This window comes from Sturnira hondurensis, unplaced genomic scaffold (assembly GCF_014824575.4).
Source record: "Sturnira hondurensis isolate 20B ecotype Veracruz unplaced genomic scaffold, ASM1482457v3 Scaffold0019216, whole genome shotgun sequence".
Taxonomy (NCBI): Eukaryota; Metazoa; Chordata; class Mammalia; order Chiroptera; family Phyllostomidae; genus Sturnira; species Sturnira hondurensis.
Window position 1 is genome coordinate 5,709,084 of NW_028091847.1, and position 22,758 is coordinate 5,731,841.

The window sequence follows — 22,758 nt, forward strand, 5'->3', positions numbered from 1 at the left end:
CTTCCAAGCGCTCACCTCCGGTCTCCAGTCGGGGCGGCCAGGGTCCGGAGGGCGGGGGGTGCCGGGGCGGGGTCGGGCTGCCAGTCGGTGGGGTCGGTGGCAGAGCACCGGGAACGCACTGCCGGCGCGCGGGCTGGCGAGTTCCCTGCGGCGGCGGCGGCGGCGCTGGGAGAGTACTGTGCAGTGCCCGCCTCGCTGCGTGCGACTGTGCCTGCGAGTGCGTTGCATCACCCCTTTTATAGCCCTCTGGCTGGCGCCGCGCCCAATTACTCCAGTCCTAGGCTGATGTAATGCTATTAATAGTTTCCCCTGAGAACCAGCCGAACTAGGCTGGGCAAAAAGGAGGAGGGGAGGAGGAGGAGCCAGAGGGGAGGTGGGGAGAGGTGGGGACTGGTGATGCAAGCTCCGGGAGGAGCCAGCCGCGGCTCTGCCTCCCTGCCTCGCGCGCTGGGACGCAAACCTGCCCGCCCTGTCTCTCCATATCAGGATCCGAGCTGCTCGGGCTGCCTGCCAACAGTGCGTACTCGCTGCGGCGTGTTCCCGGCATGAGCCAATGGTGCCCAAGCCAGCCGCATGACTCTACCGCGCTGGCATCTCTCCCTCCGCTAGGTGGGGGGAGGGGGCTGGGGGGGCCGTGGAGGGATGGGTCCTGGCCGTATCCCAGACGAGGTGAGGCTGGGAAGCGGGCACGTCCTTTCCTTAAAATCCGTGATGATTTTCTGGAGCTTCGGGAAAATACCCTCTTCCACTGCCAAACCCCTCCTTCTCACGTAGGGGCGGGGTAGGGACTGTGGCGTTAGTCTCTGGTGGGGGAGAGGTGCCCGAAGGCATCCTCCGCGGGCGACCTCTGCGGCGGGGACCCCGAGCTTGCCGATTAATCCCTGAGCGAAAGGCAGCGCTCCGCGGGCGCTGTGCGCTCTCAGCCCCGAGGCTCCCCCACCGACCGCTCGAGCGGAGCCGCCCCGAGACAGGTTGGAAGCCTGGCACCCAGGCGAGGGCGAGAGATAGGAACGTTTGGGTTAGGATTTGGGGTTTTTAAACCACCGCGTTTGAAATCGACAGTGAAACGAACAAGACCAGGGAAAGACGAGAGACCTGGAGAAATCCGAGGCAACTCAGAGAGGGACCGAGTAGGGCTAAAGCCTGAAGGCCAGGCAGAGGAGGAGAGAGGGTGTTTCGGTCTCTTAGGTGTTTAGGGGAAAAGCCGCCTTCGGCTTTCCCGTAGATTTCGGCGCCCAGAGCAGATTGGGCTGGGACCCGGCCGCCGGCACCGGGGACGGACTGACAGCTGCGGAAACGAGGCCCGGTAGCAGAAATCCCTTCCGCCCCCAAGCCCGGGTGGCGGGAAAGGTGGTGTCCCGTGACTCCAGGTTCGAGCCGAACCTTCAGCAGAACTGGATTTGAACCTCAAGAATCCAAGAATCTTGCCTTGGATTCCTCAACCATAGCTGTCTGCGGACCTTCTGGAACCACGGACGCGTAGATGTGGGAGCGAGTGTTGCCCTCGCTGGTATTGAACCTGTCTGGGAGGGAGCCCCGTGCGCTGTGGGGCCACGGCCGGGGCAGAAACACCCGCTTCCATCTGCCTCTTGGGAGAGACAAGCGAAGGTCCAAGTTTGGTAACGTGGGATAAGAACTAGGCCTCCGAGACCTGGTCTCGCTCGTTTGAAGCCCCACCCCACCGCACCTGCAGCCCCCGTCTATTATGGTGGCGATGGGGGGGGTCCAATCATTGTGCGTGCGCGTGTGTGTGTCTCACACACACTGACACGCACATAGTCAGTGTACGTGTCCCGTAGTATCCGTGAGTATCCCCAGAGTATCCGTGTCCCGTCCCCCAGCCCCTCCAATTGCCCAGCGGCCTGGGCGAGGGACCCTCCGAGGTGCAGGTAAACTGACTTGCCCGCCTCCGTGTTTCCCTTCCCCAACCTGAGCCTCTGCCAGAACACGCCCTCCCCACCTCGCCTCAAGATTCAGGCTCAGGACTACGTGGCAGGCGGCCCCGGAAGGTCCCTTCGCCCCGACCCGTCCTGCAGCTCCGGGGTTCCACACGGGACCCACATGGGTGTTGTTTGGGTCTTGGCCCGAATTACAGCTGCGTCGCGCGGGAAGCTCGGGGCGGTTGTTTTGCTTTACTTTTCGCCATGGTAACGGCTCTCCTAGCCACACCCTCCCGGCCTGCGCCGGGCCCGCACCCCTGCGCTCCCCGCTCCACACCCCCACACCCGCCCTCCTGCCGACGCGTCTGCTGGTAAACCCGGGGCCGGCGGGTAAACCCGGGGAGTGTCGGCACAGCCCGCAGACCAGAAGAAAGGGCCTTAGTTAGTGTAAACGAGAGGGATTGGGATTCTCTGCTTATCTGTTGTATCTACTTATCTGCTGTCTGGGATAACCGGCGCCGTCGTAAAGTGAAACAAGGAGATGGGGGAAGACTCGAGAAAGCTTTCCCTTCTTTTCCTCCGTGAAATGCCTGCGGACATCTAACCAGTTCTCATTTTAAAGTCGGAGCCACTGGCGCGCCCAAGCCAGATTTCTGGAGGTCGAGTCCTGTCCCTGGGGAAAACTCAAGCGCAGGCGTAGGATAAACAGCCAGACCGGCCTGCTCACACCAAGGCCAGAGCTTCCCAGACGAAGCCCACACACCCCTCGGTTTATTCTTGTGACCATAGTGCCTCCCGGTCCTCTCAGTAGGCTTATGTTCGTTCCACTGGCTCCTGGTTTTGAATCTCCAAGTCACACCTGGGTAGAAATGCTGTCAGCTGTTCACAGCGGCTGAGGTTCTCTGCCTCCCTTCCCCCTGAAACTCGAAGGGCAGCAAGACTCTTGACACAGGAGTCAGCCCACCCCCTTGTGAATGAAATTCTTATCTCAGGAAAACAGAAAGGATGCCTGCCTGCCTCCCTGCCCCCAGCCCCCAGCCCTGGGGAGAACTGTGAAATAAATGCCTGGCAACTGGCAGAGACTGGGAAGGTGGAGAGGAAGGGCCCCGACGTTTGTGCCCCCGGAGGGGTGATCGACATCTGGTCCTCTGCGTCCTCAGTTTACCCTAACTCTCGTTAAAGGCACCCAATGTCCCGTGTGCAGACTTCCTACCCCATGTAAACGAGGGGCAGAAACAGCTCCTCAGACCAAAATATTTCTCTGCACGAAGGCAAAGACTGTCCCTGCCTCCTGAGAAGGAAGCCCTGGCTTGGGTTATTTCAGGGGTTAATCCGCATTGAAAGAGGGTTAAGCAGAGATTTGAATATTGTTGAGGTCTCCTGCTGGAGCACAGCCTTGGGAACCCACCTTCAGACCAGCCTTGGTATGTTTTGCTGAGTGAGATAAGAATTGGAAACTTCATGCTGGGGCATGTGCTAAAGGAAGGAAAAAAAGTTAAAAGGGGAGGGGATGGAACAAGGCAGCTAAAAACAGCCCACTCGTGGCAACCGAATCTAAACACCAAAACATTGCAGGGAGCCAAAAAAAAAAAAAGTCCAGAGATATTTAAAGATTTTAGCAGTTTCTTAGTCTAGGGAACAGTTTCTTCCCACTCCCTCCCCCACCCCCATTGCTCTTCTTTGAACCCTAAGATTGTGTTTGCTCACAGGGCCCTAGAGGGGCAAATTAAACACAAGTTCAAATCAATCGGGCACCAGCCTTGTCTTTGTGGCTCAACCCACTTCACTTCAGAAAGAGTGTGGGGTAGGCTTTCTCTTCTATTCTGCGTCCCAAAGCCCACACTTAAACTCAGTTTGAAGAGTGAGGATCAATAACTTCAGAATCTACAAGACGGACCTCCTCAGGAAATTCGGGAAAGCATTGTCTAGTGGGCTCTGAAGTGTGGAAAGTGACTGTGTCGCCTTGGATAAGTCATTTTGCTTTCTGGGCTTACGGTTCCTTAGCGGAAATAAAGCACTAATTTTACCTAACACAGAAGTTTGTCCAAAGGATCAGTGAGGATGGCGCACACAGCCAGCCCCTCGGTAGTGGCATCATTAATTGTGAATCAAGGAGGGCTTTGGGGGATACCCCTGGATTTCTCCCAGAGCCCATTCTGTCCCCTAGTCTGTGAACAATTGCGGAGGAAGTCAAGCTATACCCAGAGAATGACCATCTGGGGATCGGCAATAAGACTCGTGCAGAAAACAATGAGCGTGAGTCCTGTTCCCCACCCTCAGAGATTCCAGTGCATGTCGGGGCTCTCCCCCTTGCTTGCTGGGCCAGTGGCCTGTGCAGAGCCCCCAAAGCTGGGAGCGGTCTGGTTGTGCCTTTGGTGTTTTTTCCCAAGGCATTACCCCTCCGAAGTGAGGAGCCCTGGGTCTCCAGTGAAGACCTTCTGCCAGAGTCACCCTGTAAGCCCCTGGCAACCTCTCCTAAGACAGTTGGAGGGAGAGAAGGCGGAGGCGGGGGCGGGCGTTGAACTGCACAAGGAGAGACCCATTTCCGTGATGTCTTCCCCTCCCAAAACTAGAGGGGAGAAATATTGTCCAACTTTACTCTCAAACACAGCCTTGGTCCTGACATGTCCACATCTCTCTCTCTCTCTCTCTCTCTCTCTCTCTCTCTCAACATTTCAAAACAATTTCACCAGTGGACTTTGTAACTTATCTGAGAATAGAGTGGAAGAGGGCACCCCAGGCAGGGATTGCATCTTTGGGACCTTTCATGTGCTCCATTTCCAACACACCTAGACTTCCACCTTGGATCAGAGGATCAAAACCCAGGTAGCAGCTACTCCTCGTTAAGAATGAGGATCCCGGAGCCCCGGGTACTGAGGACGAAGCTGCAACAGCGAGAATATCAGCAGGGCTCAGGAGACCTGGGACCCACTGGGAGGTTTCCCTTCAGCCAACTGAGTGGCTTACGTAAATCCCACGCACTACACCTGTGTTCCGGTCTATAAAATAGAACTATTTAGTACTGACCCCACCCAAAGGATTATAAGAATTAATGAGACAACAGACATGAAAGTGATCTGAAAATCACTTTAAAAATCATACCTTTTAAAGTCCTTCAGGGGAACTTTTCTTAGTGTGTGTAACCATTGTGAAAGTTTGGGAAATAGGTAAGAAAAAATTACCCATAATCTCAACACTATTAGCATTTTGGTGAGTTCCCTCCAGCCTTTCTTCTCCTGCATAGGAGAATTTTTAAAAACACAGTTATAATTTGAGATTTTATGCAACTTTGGAATTTGCTCTTTTGCCTATTATTCTGAATTGGATGTGGTCTTAATTACCATCACTTTTCTGCTCAAAAATTTTTGTCATTTTATTTCGAGATGTAGCCCACATACAAATGATTATAGAGAACATATAAATTCACTTTAGTAATAAAACAAATACGGAGAGCCCATCACCCAAGTTCAGAAGCAGACCATGACCGCCAGCCCTTAGAAGCCCTTGTGTGGCCCGTCATGACCACACCTGCCTGTCCCCATCTCCCAGAGGTAACCACCCTCCTGACTGATTACCAGAATTCTAAGTGGCCAGTGGAGGGGGTAGGATTTACTCAGTCCTTCTCCTACTTTTAGCATTTAGGTGTCACTGATGTTTTGCTGGAGTGTTATAGAAATTTAAATCTTCATTACAGAGGAGGGGGCATCAAATTTTGTCACCTTGGTGCTTAGAAGGGTCCAGAGAGAGGGTCTTGGTGTCTGTCTTCGAGGGCCACGCAGGGCACGATGGAGGATGGACGGCCCCAATGATGGTGACTACCTGCTCCTTTTCCTCGTTTCCTACCATCCGAACAAAAATATCCTGCAGGCACTTTCCCCCACAAAGCATCACCTTGAACCCTTCCCCTCTCTACTCTCCGATCCCTTGTTTTCTCTTCGTCCACCTTAGAACAGAAGATCCAGGCGGGGGCACGGTGGGCAGCACCGAGGCAGCAGAGCTGGCACGAAGCAGCCTGTGCCTTCCAGCAACAGGCCTACTGGAGCCCAGATGGGGCCTCAGCTCAGGAATTGCTGCGCCAGCCAGCTCGGGGGCATGGGGGGCATGGGGGCCACCGGATAGGCAGTCACCAGAGCAGGTTCCTGACACCTGGCAGTGCTGATGCTCTGAACTACATGACACCAGAGCTGAAAGGGTCCTAGAAGTCATCGGCTGCCATCAAACTGTGTGTTAGCATGCACAGGGTACACCAATGTGTACCAGGAGGTAGACGGGAACCTTGCTGGAGTGTCGGTCTTAACTGATTAGTGCTTTAGATATTGCTTTATATTAAACAAATATGGGTGTGTCACAGAATAATTGTTTTTAAAAAGGAAAAAGATATCAAATACATTTTGTGCTTGCGATGGGCTACCGAAATGTATGCTCCTTGGGTGAACGGTTGCCCATCTTCTGCCTTGAAGGGTGGTACTCCCTGTGTTCAGACAGTGGGCTATGCCCTTTGCACATAGTTAATGCCTTAATCCTCATAACGACCCCACAAGGTAAGTACTGTGAATTTCTCCGTGTTATAGATGAGGAAGCTGAGGCGCAGAGAAGGTAAATAATTGCCAGAAGTACACAGCTAGCCAGTGGCAGAGCAGTGGCCAAGCCCAGGCAGTCTGGTCCCCGAGGCTGGGTCTCAACCACAACACCTACTGCCTTTCAGCAAGTGCTCATGGGAAAATCTGAGAGGCTTCGACATGGATCAGTGTCCTCATTTGTTGGGTGGGGATAGTGAGCTCAGAGGAAAAATGGCTCTCTGTGGTCTCAGAATTGTAAATTCTTACACTGAGAGGAACCTTAGCATAGCAGCCAGATTTTTGGGCCCCCATTTTGCCCTCTGCCCCAGAAGATGCTCCTTTTGGCAAGGTTGGGGCCCAGGTGAAGAACGGGTGGCGGGAAGAGGGACTGACAGCATCCCAGGGCCTGGTGTCTGGCCGCACACAGCGTCGCTGGAGCTGAAAAGGTGAGTGGTGGAGGGGCAGGAACCAGGGATGGCGGGAAGAACCTTGGACCTGCACTCAGATACAACTGAATTCAAATCCCCAGACTGCCAGCTCCGATTTGGCTTTGGCTGAGTGCTGAAACCTCAGTTTCTCCTGTAAATTGAAAGTATCTATCTTACAAAGTGATATTGAGGATTAAAGAATGCACCCTCAAGTTCCACGTAGAAGGTAGTCAATAAATGTTACCATTCTCTCTCCTCATGCCTTACCCTTGTCGCTAGCAAGTCATGAAGAACCCTCGTACATCAGAAACGCCTGGACCCCAGTGGAAAGCTCTGTCTCTCAGGCTGACTTACTGACTGATTTTAAAACAAATTTTGAAAAATCAATGTGAAGCCAGGTCATATTCAGTAGTTACTATTTACTGAGCACATACTACATGCCGGAAACCATGGTAAGCACTTCTAAAAATACCCAATATCTCATTTCATTCTTGTAATAACCCTGTGAGGTGGGTATTATTATCTCAGGTTTACAGGTGAGGAAACTAAAGCTCAGAAAGACTAAGAAAATTGCTCATAGTCACTTGATTGAAGCTCAGGTCTGGCTTATTTCAAAACTTCTATTCAGTTGTACTGTCCCCCAAAGCCTAGAGAGATTTATATGTGCTTATTTTTTTTAGCCTTGCCCCCAAATCCCTGTTGAAAGTGGTCACCCCGGCTTTCCCAAGGTCTGGTTGAATGCACAGAACCTTCTAGGGTTGACCTTACCAGATAATTCGTACTCCTGAAGTCCCAGAAGATTCCCACTTGAAAAATCCCAGATCCCCGTGCCCTCTGCAAGGCTCTCCCATCTGCCAAATTTGCAATTATTCCAGAATTTGCTTTCACCACAAACATGAGCCCTGCTATTGACTGAGTAAACTGAGTAGTGCTTTTTGGATGTTTGTACTGTTTCCCAAAATATGATGAACTGAAGTCATCTGACAATGAGCTTGTACTTGAAACTGGAGTGGCTGAGGGTGGAGTGAGTCACTGTGCGTTTATACCTGTCAGTCAATTCCTCATACTGTTCCTATCGCCAGATCCTGATCTCAGCAGCATGTTTAGCCACCTGGGGCATTACAAGGGCAATCTAAGAACACTCCTTGCCCTTGAGGACTTTAGGTGGAAAGGTAACATGCATGAAACACTCTCCAGCACATAGCAGGTGTTCGCTAACCATATATTTACTCAAACATTTAATGAGCACCTACTGTGAGCTAGGTACCATGTCAGGGGCTGCAGGTGCACACGGATGCTCCCCTGCCCTGCAGATGCTCACAGCTCATGGAGAGACCGACTGTGACAACAGATAGTTACAGGCTTATATAATGAAAGCTAAAGTGGGGCGGGAAGGCTCTGCCCAGGAGAGCTGGCAAAGGCTGATGGACAAAGTGACTTCTGAGCTGGAGGTTGAAAGCTGAGCATTTTCTGGAAAGGAGAGGAGGGAAGGCATTCCAGGCACAGAGAGAGGCAAATGCAGAGGCTGTGGGTGCCAGGAAGAGAGGGGCTGTGCCCCGCTATTCTCTATGCTTATTCCCAGCTCCTTGCACCATTCCAGGTATATGCTAGGTCCACAGTAAATGTGCAGGCAATGAGTAAAATATAGAATTGTGAACGCCTATAGCAGAGTTGTGGAATGGTGAGGCAGCTGCTGAGCAGGAGTATGTGTGGAGGGGAGGGGAAGTTAGGGAGTAAATGGTAGTGGCTGGAAGGGTGGAGAGGGGATAGGGAACAGACTGCCATAGGCCTTAAAGGTTGGAACAATCAGTTTGGATTGTGTCCCAGGCACAAAGCGAAGAAGTGGGTCACAAGGTCTTTGGCCAGCAGATGGACACATGGATGTTTAGGGAGGTTGCTGGTACAGGGCTGGGGGTGGACTGCATGGGAGAGGAGGATGTCGGCAGAGGCACTGGGAAGCTGCAACACTGGTCGGGGGAGGCGATCGAAGGCCAGATAAACTGAGAAGATGGTGGTCCAGCCTCATATGACCTTCAATCTAAATAAAAATCACCCGCAAAACAATGCTCTGGTGCTTGAAAAGTAAAATAACTTTTTTCCCTAGATTTTGTCATTGCAAAACTCAAGATTCTATCATTGAGGCTGAGCTTCGCTCATTTTTTGGGGGGGGGTGGGAGTGCTGTGCCTACTTTACCAGTGCGCTCAGCAAGTACCTGATAGACCCTGTCAGGGAGGCAGTGCTGCTAGTCCTGAGGAGCCAGTGACAGAGTGAACAGGAGGGGTGATTTGGGGGAAAGTTCCAAGCGGCCACCTTTAAATTTTGGTGGGAGCTTGGTGTCAGGACAGACGAAGAGGGTAGGGGTGCTCTAGCTCGCAAGTGTTATAGGGCAGAGTTGGGGGCAGAGTGGGGCAGGGGCCAATTGGTATGATAGGGAGCAGGGCCTGGAACAGGCTAATGGGTTTATGTGGGGGGACACACAGTGCTTAGCAGTGGGATGTCAAAGAGGAGAGTGGGCCCTGGGCATCGGCATGTTGGTGACATCAAAGTAACAGAAAGGCTCAGAGGGGAGAAGGCAGAGAGGGAGGAAGGGTAGCCAGGCTGGTCCCTAGGACTCAATGTAGTCTGTTCTAGATCATTGGAAACTTACTGTTAGTAACCAAGGGCCACCTAAATCTGTCCCGGCTGGTGCCCAGCTCTCCCCTGTGATTTCCCTTGGGCTTTTGACAGCCGCATTGACCCTAACTCAGTAGGAAAGCAACTCGATTTAAAAGTATGGCCCCAGGCCCTGGCTGGTGTAGCTCAGTGGATTGAGCACGGGCCTGCGAACTAGAGGATCGAGGTTCGATTCCCAGTGAGGGCCCATGCCTGGGTCGCAGGCCGGTTCCCTGCAGGCCAACTCCCAGCAGGGGCCGCACGAAAGGCAACCATACATTGATTTAAAAAAATTTTTTAAAAATTAAAAAAAATAAAAGTATGGCCCCCAAACATGAACAGACATCGTGCCACAGCAGCTATACACATGGCGTAGACGCCTATGAAAAGATGCCCCACATCACGTAGCATCACAGAAGTACAAGTCAGAACATCAGTAAGCCACAGCTGCACACCTGATCGAACAGCCAGAACCCAGAACACGGACACCACCCAGTGCTGGCGAGGACGTGAGCAAGAGGAGCCCTCATTCATTGCTGCCGGGAATGCAAAACGGTGCGGCCGCCCTGGAAGATAGTTTGGCAGCTGCTTTAAAAACCAAGCGCACTGTTGCTGTGCAATCCAGCAATCACGCCCCTTGGTATTTAGGTAAAGGAATTAAAAACATGTTCACACAAAAACCTGCACACGTATATTTATAGCAGGAAGTAATCAAGGTGTCCTTCAGTAGATGAATGGATAGATTAACTGTGGTACATTCAGACAATGGACTATTATTCGGTGGTAAAAGAAATGAGCTATGAAGCCGTGAAAAGACAGGGAGGAGATTTAAATGCATATCACTAAGTGAAAAGAGCCAATCCGAAAAGGCTACATATTGTATCTTCCTCTGAATTTTAGTCTTAATGAGAAATGATAGTGTTGATCTCAGGTAGCTTGCTGATAAAGTGGTTGATGACCGCTGGAGTCAAGGAATCGGAGAAGGCAGTGATCCGCAGCAGCCTGGCATCCTGGGGAACTGACCAAGGACACGAGAGTCTCTTTTTTCCATGCCATGCCACTATTTAAAAAGATGTCAGCAGAGAATTTATAACTTAGGGAATGCTGTGGGGATAATTTAAAAAAGCAAGACACATGTATTGTAAATGTACAACAGTCACAACTCAATAAAAACCCGTAAATAAACAAATACAAAAGAGAAAAAATTGCCATAAAATATTCTAAATGATTCAATTTGGATGACAGAAATATGGGTGGGCGATATTTTCCTCCTCTGTTTATGTTTCTGAATTTCCTTTAATGGGGGGCGGGATAATTCTTAAAAGATGAAAATGTGCACTTTCTATTAGAGTGGAGCTAGGACTAATATTATCAGGTGCCTTTGAAAGGGGATGGTTCCCTACTGTTTCTGGTCCTGCCCCTGAGGGATACTAAGGACTGAGATCCCATCCCAGTCAAATCCTGGCTTAGTTGTGTCAGGCACTTGTGGAATGCCCGCCATGAGCCCGGAACCGAGATGGGATACAGGAAGGATAAAATAGTTTCTAAGGTGGGAAAAGCGATGGCTAATCCATCTCCAATAAGCTCAGAGAATGTTTGTCCTGCTAAACCCAGCCTTGACTGACATCCACGAAGCAGAAAGAAAGCCCAAGCGGGTTCATCTAGAATTGAGAGCACGGGGTAAGTGGAAATGACATGAGCCTTGGGCTCACTTTCCTTCTTGCAGGCCTGATAAGCTGGGGTGTGGGGGGCCCGTGTGTGTGTGTGTGTGTGTGTGTGTGTGTGTGTAACTTAGTCCAGAATGGAACAAATTACCCAGAAATGGAAGCACCTCCATATTATAAATTTTGAAAGTCCTTACAGTTCTGCATTCTATGATTTCCAGCTCTGTCTACAGTCACTGATGATCGTGAAGATGCTGATCATGGTGGCGTTGTTACACTTTCAGTGCCCTCTTTCTCTCAACATCATTCCCTATGGAACAAGGGTTCCACAGAAGACACACGTACCTGGTCACACAAAAGCTAGTCATGGAGGTGGCCCCAGGTCATCTCTGTCCGCCTGGGACATGCTTGGCAGGGTGTACTGTCACTTTCCTTGAGTGTCAGCACAGAGTCTTAGTCTCGGTTTCCTGACTGAAAAGTCCCCACAGCCACATGGGGCTGCCCTGAAGAATAAATCCATTTGCTTATTCATCAAGTGATTTACTGAGCACCTATTTCATGCCAGGCATTGTTTAAGATGCTGGGAACACAAGAATGAACAAGGCAGACAAAGGCTTCACACCCGGTGCTTAGCAGATACCCAAACACAAATTTCTGCTCTTGTGTTTAATTTAAATTGAAACAAGGCTGTGATGGAAACCCAAAGAGATGCTCAATTCAGAAGAACCGGTATTATGTCTTCAATGTTCCTTTAAAGAATTTGGGTGCAAAATATGGGCCATTTCCAGCTCATCACCCACATGCTGAAGAAAAGCCACCAATTTTTTTTCTCTTTCATGTTGGCCTTGGAAAGGGGGAGGCTTGGTGAATAGGGACTGTGTGCTTTCCTTCGGACATGTAGAGCCTTAATTTTAACTTTCAAATTCCCCAGCGTGGTTCTGCATTGGCTCTGTGACATATCCTGACACGTTGGACCAAAGAAAACACAGAATGAAAACGAAACAACGTTCTACCTGAGTCACTGTCTGTGTTTCTCTTTTATCTCCAAAGCAATGAACTCCCACACAATTGAGGCTTGTTCTATTTCGGTTTTAAGACGTCATCTTTGTAATTAAAGCACACTATTATTGCTATAAAGTAAACAATCAGAAAACAGGTTCTTAGAAACATCGCTGTGATTCATAAATATTTGGATGGTGAAGTCACAGAGGTGGAATGTTAACTTTGCTGCTTGCTGATGATAAGGATCAGGGGACGCTAACACTGCACAGTGTGAAAAGCTAGCCTCCGTCTGCTGTGGCAAAGCGAGGTGGAAAACGGGGCGGTTGTTCAGTAATCGTCATTTGGAATAATATAAGTTTAAAAATAAGTAATCCCTTCTAATGTTGTGACTCACTTGGCTTTTATTTATTAATTCATTCAAAAAGTATTTACTGAGTGCCAGCCTCCTGGCGTGACACAACAGGTCCCTCTCCGTCCAGGTCTTTCCAACTCATCGGCGGCCACGCCCCACTGGCACTTTAAACTCCAGCCACTTGAGGCGCTAGTGGTTTCAGTTTCCCTTGCAGCTCTTCCACCTGGTTGCAGGGTCTACCCTGATCCCTCGGCCCAGATTTTCCTCCTCCTCGCCCCCCACCCCCACCCAGCCCTCTCCGTTTGGGAAACTGCTATTTTCTCTTTCAAAATTCAGCTCCACAGTCACTTCTTCAAGTATATAATGTAATGTTAGTCACACCCAGGACTAGCTATGCCATTTGTACTTTAGATGAAAGTGTGGATCCCCTTGTCCGACAATTGTTAAGAATTTCAACCTAGTGACAGCAGAAGATTAAACCAAGTGTGGGACCTTTTAAGAGCTGGACTGCACAGGTCACACATTCATGAAGCCAGCCCTGGTCACACCTTTTCTGTGTTCCCATAATTCTTAGTGGATATTGTTTCTTGGCTGTTTAGCATCTATCCTCACTGATCCAGGTAATATAGCTCCCATTTTCCTCTGGGAAAGCCATTCCCCTCATCTTCCTGGCCCTGGCCCAGTCGGAGCAAACCCGTGCCATGAGCCATGGGGATTAGCCCAGGAATGGGCTTGGGACCCAGTCGGAGCCAACCCACTGCCGGGGGCATCTGGCTGTGGCTGCTGGAGACCAGCTCTCTCTTGCTGCTCTGCGGGACTTGAACGTGTGGGGCTGTGAGGCAGAGGCTGCTGGGGTTGCCACATGGAGCTGGAGATCAGAGGCAGGGGCACATTTACTGTGCCGTCTTCAGTTATGTGAGGCGGTCAGTCCCCGCTTTTGCTTCTGGACCAGGTTCTCCGGCCCTTGCAAGCAAGCAGGAGCCCAAGGGGAACCACATCTGTTTCTCTATGTGTCCCCCCGATGTTCTGTGAGGTCTTTGGCAACCAGCAGACTGTTTGCTCATCTTACTAACCCTAGTGCTTGGGATGGTATTGAAAACACCCCTCTGTTCTTTTAAATAAATAAAATCATTGTCATCATAGATTGCAGAACAACAGTAGACAACCTCACCTCCATTACTGTAATTTTTGCTGTGAAATTTAACTGCTCTGAAAAATAAAGATGACCATGAGCCCCTGCCAGCCTTCCATTCAGTTTGGAACATGCTAAGTCCAGGGGCTTGGGCAATAGATCAATAGGCTAATTCTGTTCATGGGTGCTGACAATACTCTCTTCTTTCTCCTGAGGTCTGTGAGGGGCTTCAGGGGTCAGGGGGGAGGGGAAGCACATTCACACCCACTAGCTCCTGTACACACTCCGCACAACCTTGAAATGGAATCAGGGCAGGGAGGATTTCCGCCACTTCACTGACTAGAAGCTGAGAAGAGGCCCAGCAGCTTTGTCGATCCCTAGAGCAATGCTCTCCAGTGAGATAGCTACCCACCGGGGCAGCTAATCCACATTGGCGTGGGCTGCAAGTGCAGAATACCCACCAGGTTCGGAAGGCTGAATACAAAAAAAGGAATGTAAAATAACACATGACTTTTACGGGGATTACATGTTGAAATGATACTTTGAATATCTTGGGTTAAATATACTACATTTTAAAAATGAATGTCACTTGTTTCTGTTTATTTTTGCTAACGTGGCTACTAGAAAATTAAAAATTGTATACGTATCTCAGATCTGTGGCTTCTATTTTGTTCTAATCCATAGCTGATCTAGAGCGTAGCATTCTGGCTCCTGCAGTTTCTCCTCACAGACGCAGCCCTCCTCCCTCCTGTCACGTCCCTTCTGTCTCCCCGCCCCCACCTCGTTCCTCTGCCCTTCCCCCCAAGTGAGGCGGAATGTGCGAGAGGCGGCCTGACTTTCTCAGTTTGCCACTTGTTGGCCTCTGCTAATATTTAAAGGCTACAAAAAAGGCACAATTTCAACTCTGAACTTCGGAAAATTGTCAGGTTTTGTGGCTTTTTTGTTCATATTCTCTGAATATTTACTTTAAAAAAAAAAACTTGTCTGTATTTAAATGTGAAAGGAAAATAACGAACCCAGGCTGGGAAGCTGTAGTAAAACGTATTCTAGTCCTTTCCAATTGTTCGTTAGGTTCATGAAGCAAGTGGGCTCCCCGGGAAGTGCCTTAGCCTCGTGAATCGTTTCTCCAGGCCCATCTGCAGGGTCTGCTGGCCCCACCCACCCCTAAAGTAAAGGCAATGGAATTCAACTCCAGGAAGAGGGCGAGACTAGGCAGGAGGAAGATGTACTCTCTGTGAGAGCCTGGCCATCAAGGCAGGTGGGTGAGGATTCCTTTCAGGGAGATCTCTGTGGCTCTGAGTGGGTACCCAATGGTAGGCACCTCAAAGACTGACTGGAAGTAGGGAGACAGCCTGGTGAGACCTGAGAGCTTCAGAATCCTGGAGGTGGCTGTTCAGCCTCGCAGATTGAGCAGGGACAGTGCGAGCTGTGAGGGTCTACAGGACCACTGAGGACAGTTCTAGGACTGAGCCTGGTGACGGTATAACTATAGACACAGAGAGACAGACACATGCTTAAGACCACTCACAAAGACTCAAGAGCACTTACTGTAAAATGCCACATTATCCACGGAGAGGTCAGGCTGGAGCCCACTGGCCCATCTGAAGGTCTCTGATCTCTGCAAGTGGGGCCGGCAGACTTCGCGAGCCGCTTGCGGTGCTGTGATAGGGGGCACACCGCTCACCAAGGGAACTGAATTTTAGAACACCCCTAAATCTGCCCATTCGTTTCCAGGGAATTTAGGGCCGAGTGGAAATGATGAAGTAACGCTATGAGGACGCTATGGGACAAGTGATTTCATTTTTTCCCCAACAAATCAATAGCATGAAAAAACAAAGGAGAAGGAATTATCATAAAGGAGACTTAAGAGGCATCAACCGAATGCAACACGCAGACCTTGTTTGGCTCCTGATTCAGTCAAATCAACCGTACAATGACATTTAGAGAGGCAATTTTGGAGACACAAATGAAGACCGGCTAATTACATGATGCAGTGAAATTACTGTTAATTTTGTTTGTCGTGAAAATTGTATTAAAAGTCTCTATCGGTCTCAAAAAGAAATGGAATTCTGAGACATGCGACAGCATGAACTTTGAAAACAGGAGGCTGAATAAGGCAGACACAAAAGGACAAGTAGTCGGACGATTCCACGCATATGAGGCACCTAGAATAGGTAATTCCAAAGACGCCAAGCAGAACGGCGGTTACCAGGGCTGGGGCGAAGGAAGAGCAGGAGTTACTGCTAGTGGGAACAGAGTTGCAGGTTTAGTTGAGGATAATGTTCTGGAGATGGACGGCTGCCGGTAGGGTTTGCACAACCATGTGAATGCACTTAATGCCACTGAACTGTGCACTTAGAATGAACACTATGGTCAGTTTTATGTTACGTATATCTCAGCACAATTTTCAAGAAATGCTTATCCGTTGGAGAGATATACAAGGGGGGAACCCCCCAAACACCGAAGTTTATTTATAAAAAATTGTGTATTTATTCTTAGATGGTTAAATGTCAGTCGCCTTCCAAGTCCTCTCCATTTGCTACAATACACTTATCAAGACTTTTCTCCACTGCTCAAAACAGTTTTTGAACGTGTGCATTTTGGTGCCTTTTAGTGCTTCTGCTGTGTTTTGCTCTTTTACATCCAACTTTCCCTTTGAGGACTTGTTTCACCAAGGAAACTAAAAAAAAAGTTGCTTGGGGCAAGATGGGGTGATTAGGGAGGGTGGGGCATGGGAGTTGGGCCATTTTGGGTCAAAAACTGCTGCACATTCAGAGAGGTGTATGCAGGTGAGCTTGTACGTCACCCATCATGAAATGGGAAAATGCGTTGAGTCTACAAAAAAAATTCACTGAAGTGGAATGCAGCATCTCACAACCATGCCAGCTGGTATACTGATACAGATGGGTTCCTTGAACACTCACCTGGTGGGAGAAGCCTGGACTCCAAGGAGTTCACCCTCCAGAAGATAATTCTGGGGTTTTTTGGATACTCTCCTTGTATAGCCTCTGAGATGCCTGTGAGTTGCTTTAAAATACTCCTCCCTTCCCCACCCCCATAAAAAGTTGCGTGGAAGGACAGGTAAAATAAGGTTGGCAAACACTGATCGTTATTAAAGCTGGGTTATGGGTACATGAAGATGTATGGGTGCATGTTTGAAATTTTCCAGAATTAAAAAGTGTTCAAATGACTACAAAATGCCTGACTGTCAAGGGCAAATGAATGCAGAGCAAATCTGTCTACAAACATAGCAGTCCATCTGACTGGGAAGGCTCCTGCCATAGACAGACAGCGGGGCTGTGAAGAGCGTCCTCATTCCCCACGACTAACTCGCAAGCCATTGGCAAACTAAAGGGTGCTTGCTGTTTTCTCAAAGTTGCATTCCTCGGCGACAGTATCTCCTTGACCTCTGCCCTTGCTGGAACACCTAAGGCCATTCTCGATCAGCTTGATGAGCTTTGGGATTATATTTTTCCCACAGATATAAATTAAGGTATCATTTTAGAGTTTGCCTTCCAAAAGAGGCCTAGTGGCAACTTTTGAATAGAGGTAAAGAACCTCTATTGAGGAACTGGATGGTATAGGCTGCTGGGAACCCTTGGGAGACGTCCTTCCTGCCTCCGGATCCTGGGAAGCCTGCACTGGGGGAGGCTCCTTTAAAGATGAGTCTGGAAGATATCCCCATGGAAAGGTGGGGGAAGACATTCCAGGGAGAAGAATCAGGATATACAAGGAGCATGTCTCCCTCGAGAAACAGATGGTAGGCACATGTCCCTACAATGGGGACACTGAAGGGGAGAAGAAGCTAGCTGGGGTCACACTGCGGATGCTCTCCTATGTCTTGCTGTGAATCTCATTCTTTCAGCAACCTGAGAGCCTACTAAGGGCAACTTTCTCAGCAAAGATGACACTGCCCCTTTCCTTTTGACTAAGAAATGTGACCAAGTGTCGGGAAGATGAAGGGAAATGTGCTATTCACCTGCACAACCTAGGACGTTAGGCTACAGGGTCCAAAGCTACTTGTTACCCCTTGAACCCCTCATCCTCCTTTAAACCCAGCTTTGCCATGTAGAAGCGGCCAGGGCGAATAAGAGAGACTTCCTTCAGGAAAAAAAGGATTCAGACAATAAATAGAACTTGGCACAAGAAACCAGGCCCGCCATAAAGAAGCATTTCTTCTAGGCAGTGTCTCATTACTATCTAAGCGGTGGGTGCACTTCCCCTGTAGCCAACAGTAAGGGCGATGAAAATACGTTATTCTGCTCTTCATGTTGCCCACATCCAATGCTAACTCTGTAAATCTCTCAACAAGAGACCTGTTAAGCTTCTATTACCATTTAAAGAAGGGCCTGGGAGACGTGCATTTTTGAGGGAATCACAATAGAGATTGCCACTGCAGAATGAGTGTCGGGGTCCTGGCCCCTGTCTTTGCTTTGAACTCAACTTTTAAACACGTGGGCTGTTTAAAATGCACTTCCCCTTTCAGTTTTGAAATTGAAGTCTCATGTGCACAAGGTTTTAAAGAATTCCAAAGTATGCGGGTTTATACATAGAGAAACCTAAGTACTCACACCACACTCATGCCACTTGCCAGAGATCACTATTTTCTTTCTGCCTTTTTGAAAAATTATTCAGAATGTTTAAAAAACAATTTCCTATTTTTCAAAACAATTAGACAATCTAACATTGTCTATTGACTCGCCTTCAATGAATATGAGGATTTAGCTTCCCGATTCCCTGCCCCCAACTTTCTGATTTATAATTTGTTTCTTTTACTGTTCCCTCTATACAAGTATGTGACATATTTAACCCTCCATTTCTTTTTCCATCAACACAGTGCCTTTGGGCTCCCCACTACGTCAGATAAGGTTATTGGCACAGTTCCCGTCTTCCCATCTCTCCCCTCCACTTCTCATTATCTGCTATTTGTATCTTTACGTTACATCAAAAGTGAAAACATGGACAATCAGCTCTGTCACCAGAGTCAAGTCTTCCTTGCCTTATGGGTAGGTGGATTTCAAGAATGGAAAGCTGGCAGACAGGGTCAGCCTACTGACTATGTAAATCTGGATTACTATGTGGCCCAGAGGCATGCTGGGATCATATTTCCTTCTATGCCCAGTCGAAGTCACCACCTCTCTGCCACTTAGAGGAGAACATGCCTAGCAAAACTAGTCACATGGGTCCTCTCTTGTGCTCAAAACGACACCCTGTCTTAGTTGGCTTCAATTGGGACAATACTTTTCTTTGAAAAATATAAATGTCTACCTAGTCATGAAAAAATGTCATGCCCTTGTATTATCTATATATTTTTTTAAAAAGTATTGCCCAACTACGAAGGCAACTAAAATGTAGGATCATTTTGAGCACTGGAAAGAATGATACGGGTGGTGGAAGAAGAAAGCCAAATCCAAAACATCCTAAATTAGAAGGCAGTAGATAATGTCCACAATGGAAAAATCAGGAAGTGAGGGGTGTAAGCACATGATGTATAAATGCAGAGAAACAACAGCTAAAAGAATGGAAAATAGTTGCCTTCAGGGAGTGGAAGTCAGGAGTGGCATTGCACGAGCTGGGAGACTTGTTTTTTCCATATGAATCCTTGCGGTATCGTCGGACTTTTTAAACTTCGTCCATGTATTACTTGGACACACATTAAAATTAAACTTAAGAAGAGAGTAACTGTTGTCCTGACCAATGTGGCTCAGTGGGTCAGGTGTTACATTGCAGAGAAAGGGATTGCTGGTTTCGTCCCAGCCGGGGCGCCTGCGAGAGATCGATGTTTCTCTCTCTCACATGGCTGTTTCTCTCCCTCTCTTTCTCCCTCCCCTCCCCACCCTCTAAAAATAAATAAATAAAATCTTCAAAGGAGGAGGGGGAGAGAGAGTCACTGTCCCTCTTATCCCACCACCCGGATAACCGGATAACCGGATAACCGCTGCTGACCCAGGCCAATAGCTGAGAGAGAGGCGCTGACGCAGGGTGGAGCTCTGTGTGGGGTGAGCCTCGTCTCCTGGTGGTGGCGCAGTTGGGTGATGAGATGTGACTCTTCACTGGAGGACCTCAAGGTTAGCAACCCCAAGTCTTTTTTAAAAATATTCTACCTATTTATTTTCAGAGAGAAGGGGAGGGAGGGAGAAAACTCTATGTGCAAGAGAGACATCGGTAAGTTGCCTCTTACACGCTCCCAACCTGGGACTTGGCCTGCAACCCAGGCACGTGCCCCAACTGTAATGGAACCAGCAAACTTTCAGTTTGTGGGACAACATCCAACCCACTGAGCCTCACCAGTCAGGGCCCTAAGTCTTCCTCTAACATCGCTCTGTCTGGGGCTAGTGGTAACACGCCTGATTGGGGGCTGTGAGCAGAGTGGAAAGTGTGTGAGCGTCCCCAAGTTCAGAATGTGCAGTTTCACTTAATCCCCTGGTTTCCAGCCAAGGCCACACCCTGCCTGGAATCTTCACATCCTGAGCCTCTCTGGTTTCAATTTCTCCTTAAAAGAAGCTTCTCAAGGTGGGCGGGGAGTTACCTGGCTGCGGGATGTAAGAAACGCTACTTAAGGGTCACCCCTTTTGCTTCAGATTTATAAGTGGTTTCTCTGGTTTCAGCCTCCCCCTCACCCTCGTCTCCCTAGTTACTCGTATCCCCAAATGCTGAGCCTTAAAGGGGTGTGTTGGGACTCCCACACCCCCTAGACTCCTTCTGCTTTGCTGAATTAACTACATGTGTCTCTTCCCACCCCCAATTTCCATCTTCCACATTGTCTTCCTGTCCTTTGTGCTCTAACAAGCTGGTATATTTTTAAAACATCCCTTTGGTGTTATTTTCAAGGGCTTGTGGGGAGAGAGCATGGAAGTATATGTGTATTTTTTCGGATAAGTGAATGAATGGCTGGTTAACGCTCTGTTTTGACTGAAGGGCTGGATTTTATGTATCATTTTCTGCCCTCTGTTGCGAGCTCACATTCCAGAGTATTCCTTTGTTAGTAAGACTTTGTTTCTTGCCCAGGGACTGCTTCCCTGAACCCAGGCTGTGGGCTTCTAAATGCGTGGGTTAGTCATGAGAGGCCCCGGCTGGAGACTGTGGTCTGCCTCACATAACCCACCCCCACGGCAGAACCCCAACTTCTGCAAAAGTCCATTGCAAGTCAGTTGTTTGGAACACAACACATATTTTCCTATAGAAACAATGTGATAAACAAATATTTTAGTTCCCAGGCTCATAGTTACGGATATTCTTTCTTTTTATTTATTTATTTATCTTTAGAGGGGAAGGGAAGGAGAGAGGGAGAGAATATCAATGTATGGCTGTCTCTCGTGGGTCCCCTCCTGGGAACTGGCCTGCAACCCAGCCATGTGCCCTGAATGGGAATCGAACCGTGATCCTCTGGTTTGTAGGCCCACACTCAATCCACTGAGCTACACCAGCCAGGGCCGGATATTCTTTCTTGATTAATGTACTTATCCCCCATGTTTACTGAACACCAATTACGGGTGATCTGAGCATTATAAGATCTTATCAAACACAATCTTTAAAATACATAACTTCGCTCAATGTTTAGCTTTCATTGTTTTTAACTTCCCAATGGTCATCTATTTTCCAGACATAAGCCACTTTTTCTCGCCTTCCCCCAACTCAACTGCCCCGCCTTATGAGAAAAAAATTTTAAAAGCAAACTTTATGTCAGAGTCAGTGAAAAGGTTGATTTCATTAGAGACGGAAAGTTCTAGATGGTGCTCCCACACCCGGGGGCTTCTCTGCCCAGTGGAGGGCCCCCCAGAGAAGTCAGGCTCTGTGCTTTCTCCAGGACACCTCAGTGACTTGGGTGAAATCGGGAGTCAGCGCTTTATCCACTATCTTTGGGATTCCTGAGGCTGTCGCACTGACAGGAACAAAAAGCCATTTTTTAAGGCTTAAAACACCCGCAATTGCTCATTATTATTATTCCTTTTCCCACAAAAGTCTGAGGTGACCCGCACATGTTGCCAGGGCCGTCCACGTGTTTGGTTTCCTGTACACCGTGCACTTCTCACCCGCAGAGAGCAGTGCTGGCACGCATGAGGAGAGGGGACAACGACTCCGCAGGGGACATTTGTAACTCCAGCCAAATTAAGTTCTTGGGCACTTTCTCCAAGGTTATTCTGGGTGGGAGTATCATTCAAAATGGCCAACATACTGGTACAGTCTTTTTTGTTCATTCGTTCTCTTATTCGTTAAATACTCGCTGAAGGCTTACTATGCGCTGGGCACCGTGCTCTGTCCCAGGAGGGTCCCCTGGAGCTACCCCCGCACCACGAGCTCTGCACCCTCGGCAGTGGAGGGGAAGAAGCTACTGTGGTCCAAGAAGAGTATTCCCTTCCATGGACCTCTCCCACCCCAGCTCAGGTCTGCCATCTTGGTGGAGAAGGGAGCATCGGGAGGGGGAGGAAGAGGGGGAGCTGCCCCTGTGGGTCTCCCCCAATCTCCAGTCAAGCTCTGGGGTCAGAAGGTAATAGAAACTCCACGAAAAGAGAGAAAGAGCGGTGCTAGGGCTGGCTGCTCTGTGTCCCCAAAGACCCGAATTGGAATCTAAGCTCTGCCACTAGCTGTGTGGCTCCGAGCAAGGGGCCTGACTTCCCGGGGCCTCTGTTTCCTGGTTTGAGAAGTGCAGCCATCCTGTGGGCAGGCGGGAACGAGGAGTAACTGCATCCCTGAGTTTACACCACGGGCTCGGTGAAGCTGGCGCTTCCTCCCACTTCTCTTAAGTTTGGGTCTTGTGGCAATGCCTGATTTAGTCTGAAATCACTGTTTCTTTTTTAGGTTAAAAAAAAAATGCTGCTTATCTCTGTGCAGGGCAGATGTCAGGGGTTTTGGCTGGTATAAATGAATGAATAAATAAATAAATAAAGTAGGCTTCAGAAAGAGGCTCCAGAGTCCTCGGCTCAGGACACAGATCTTTTCCCTCAAGCTCGCTTTCAGGCACTGGTTTTACTGACTCTCTTGTGACATGGCACAAGGACAATCTCGTGACCAGCGTGCTTTTTCTCTAGCGCTAACGACTGTGACTAAAATAGGGCGCTATGGGGGAGAGCCCACACAGCCCTCCCCC

General features: G+C 49.1%; 1 protein-coding gene and 1 long non-coding RNA gene across 4 annotated transcripts in view; one reads left to right on the plus strand and one right to left on the minus strand.

Moving 5' to 3' along the window:
* The window catches only part of ATF3 (activating transcription factor 3), a 53,015-nt gene that overhangs the window by 12,828 nt on the left and 17,429 nt on the right, over window positions 1-22,758 (minus strand). The window contains exon 1 of one of the 2 annotated variants that reach the window (XM_037027591.1): window positions 16-206. The exons of the other annotated variant lie outside the window; for it this stretch is intronic. The gene's annotated coding sequence lies outside the window, so the exon portion shown is untranslated. Of the gene's footprint in view, window positions 1-15; window positions 207-22,758 lie in introns of those variants that run through there. 2 annotated transcript variants of the gene reach the window in all.
* The window catches only part of LOC118974213 (uncharacterized), a 46,711-nt gene that overhangs the window by 2,753 nt on the left and 21,200 nt on the right, over window positions 1-22,758 (plus strand). Inside the window, exons 2-3 of one of the 2 annotated variants that reach the window (XR_005063807.1) lie at window positions 6,769-6,885; window positions 12,116-12,462. This is a non-coding gene — a long non-coding RNA (uncharacterized LOC118974213). Of the gene's footprint in view, window positions 1-6,768; window positions 6,886-12,115; window positions 12,463-22,758 lie in introns of those variants that run through there. The other variant, XR_005063808.1, reaches the window with a different exon arrangement.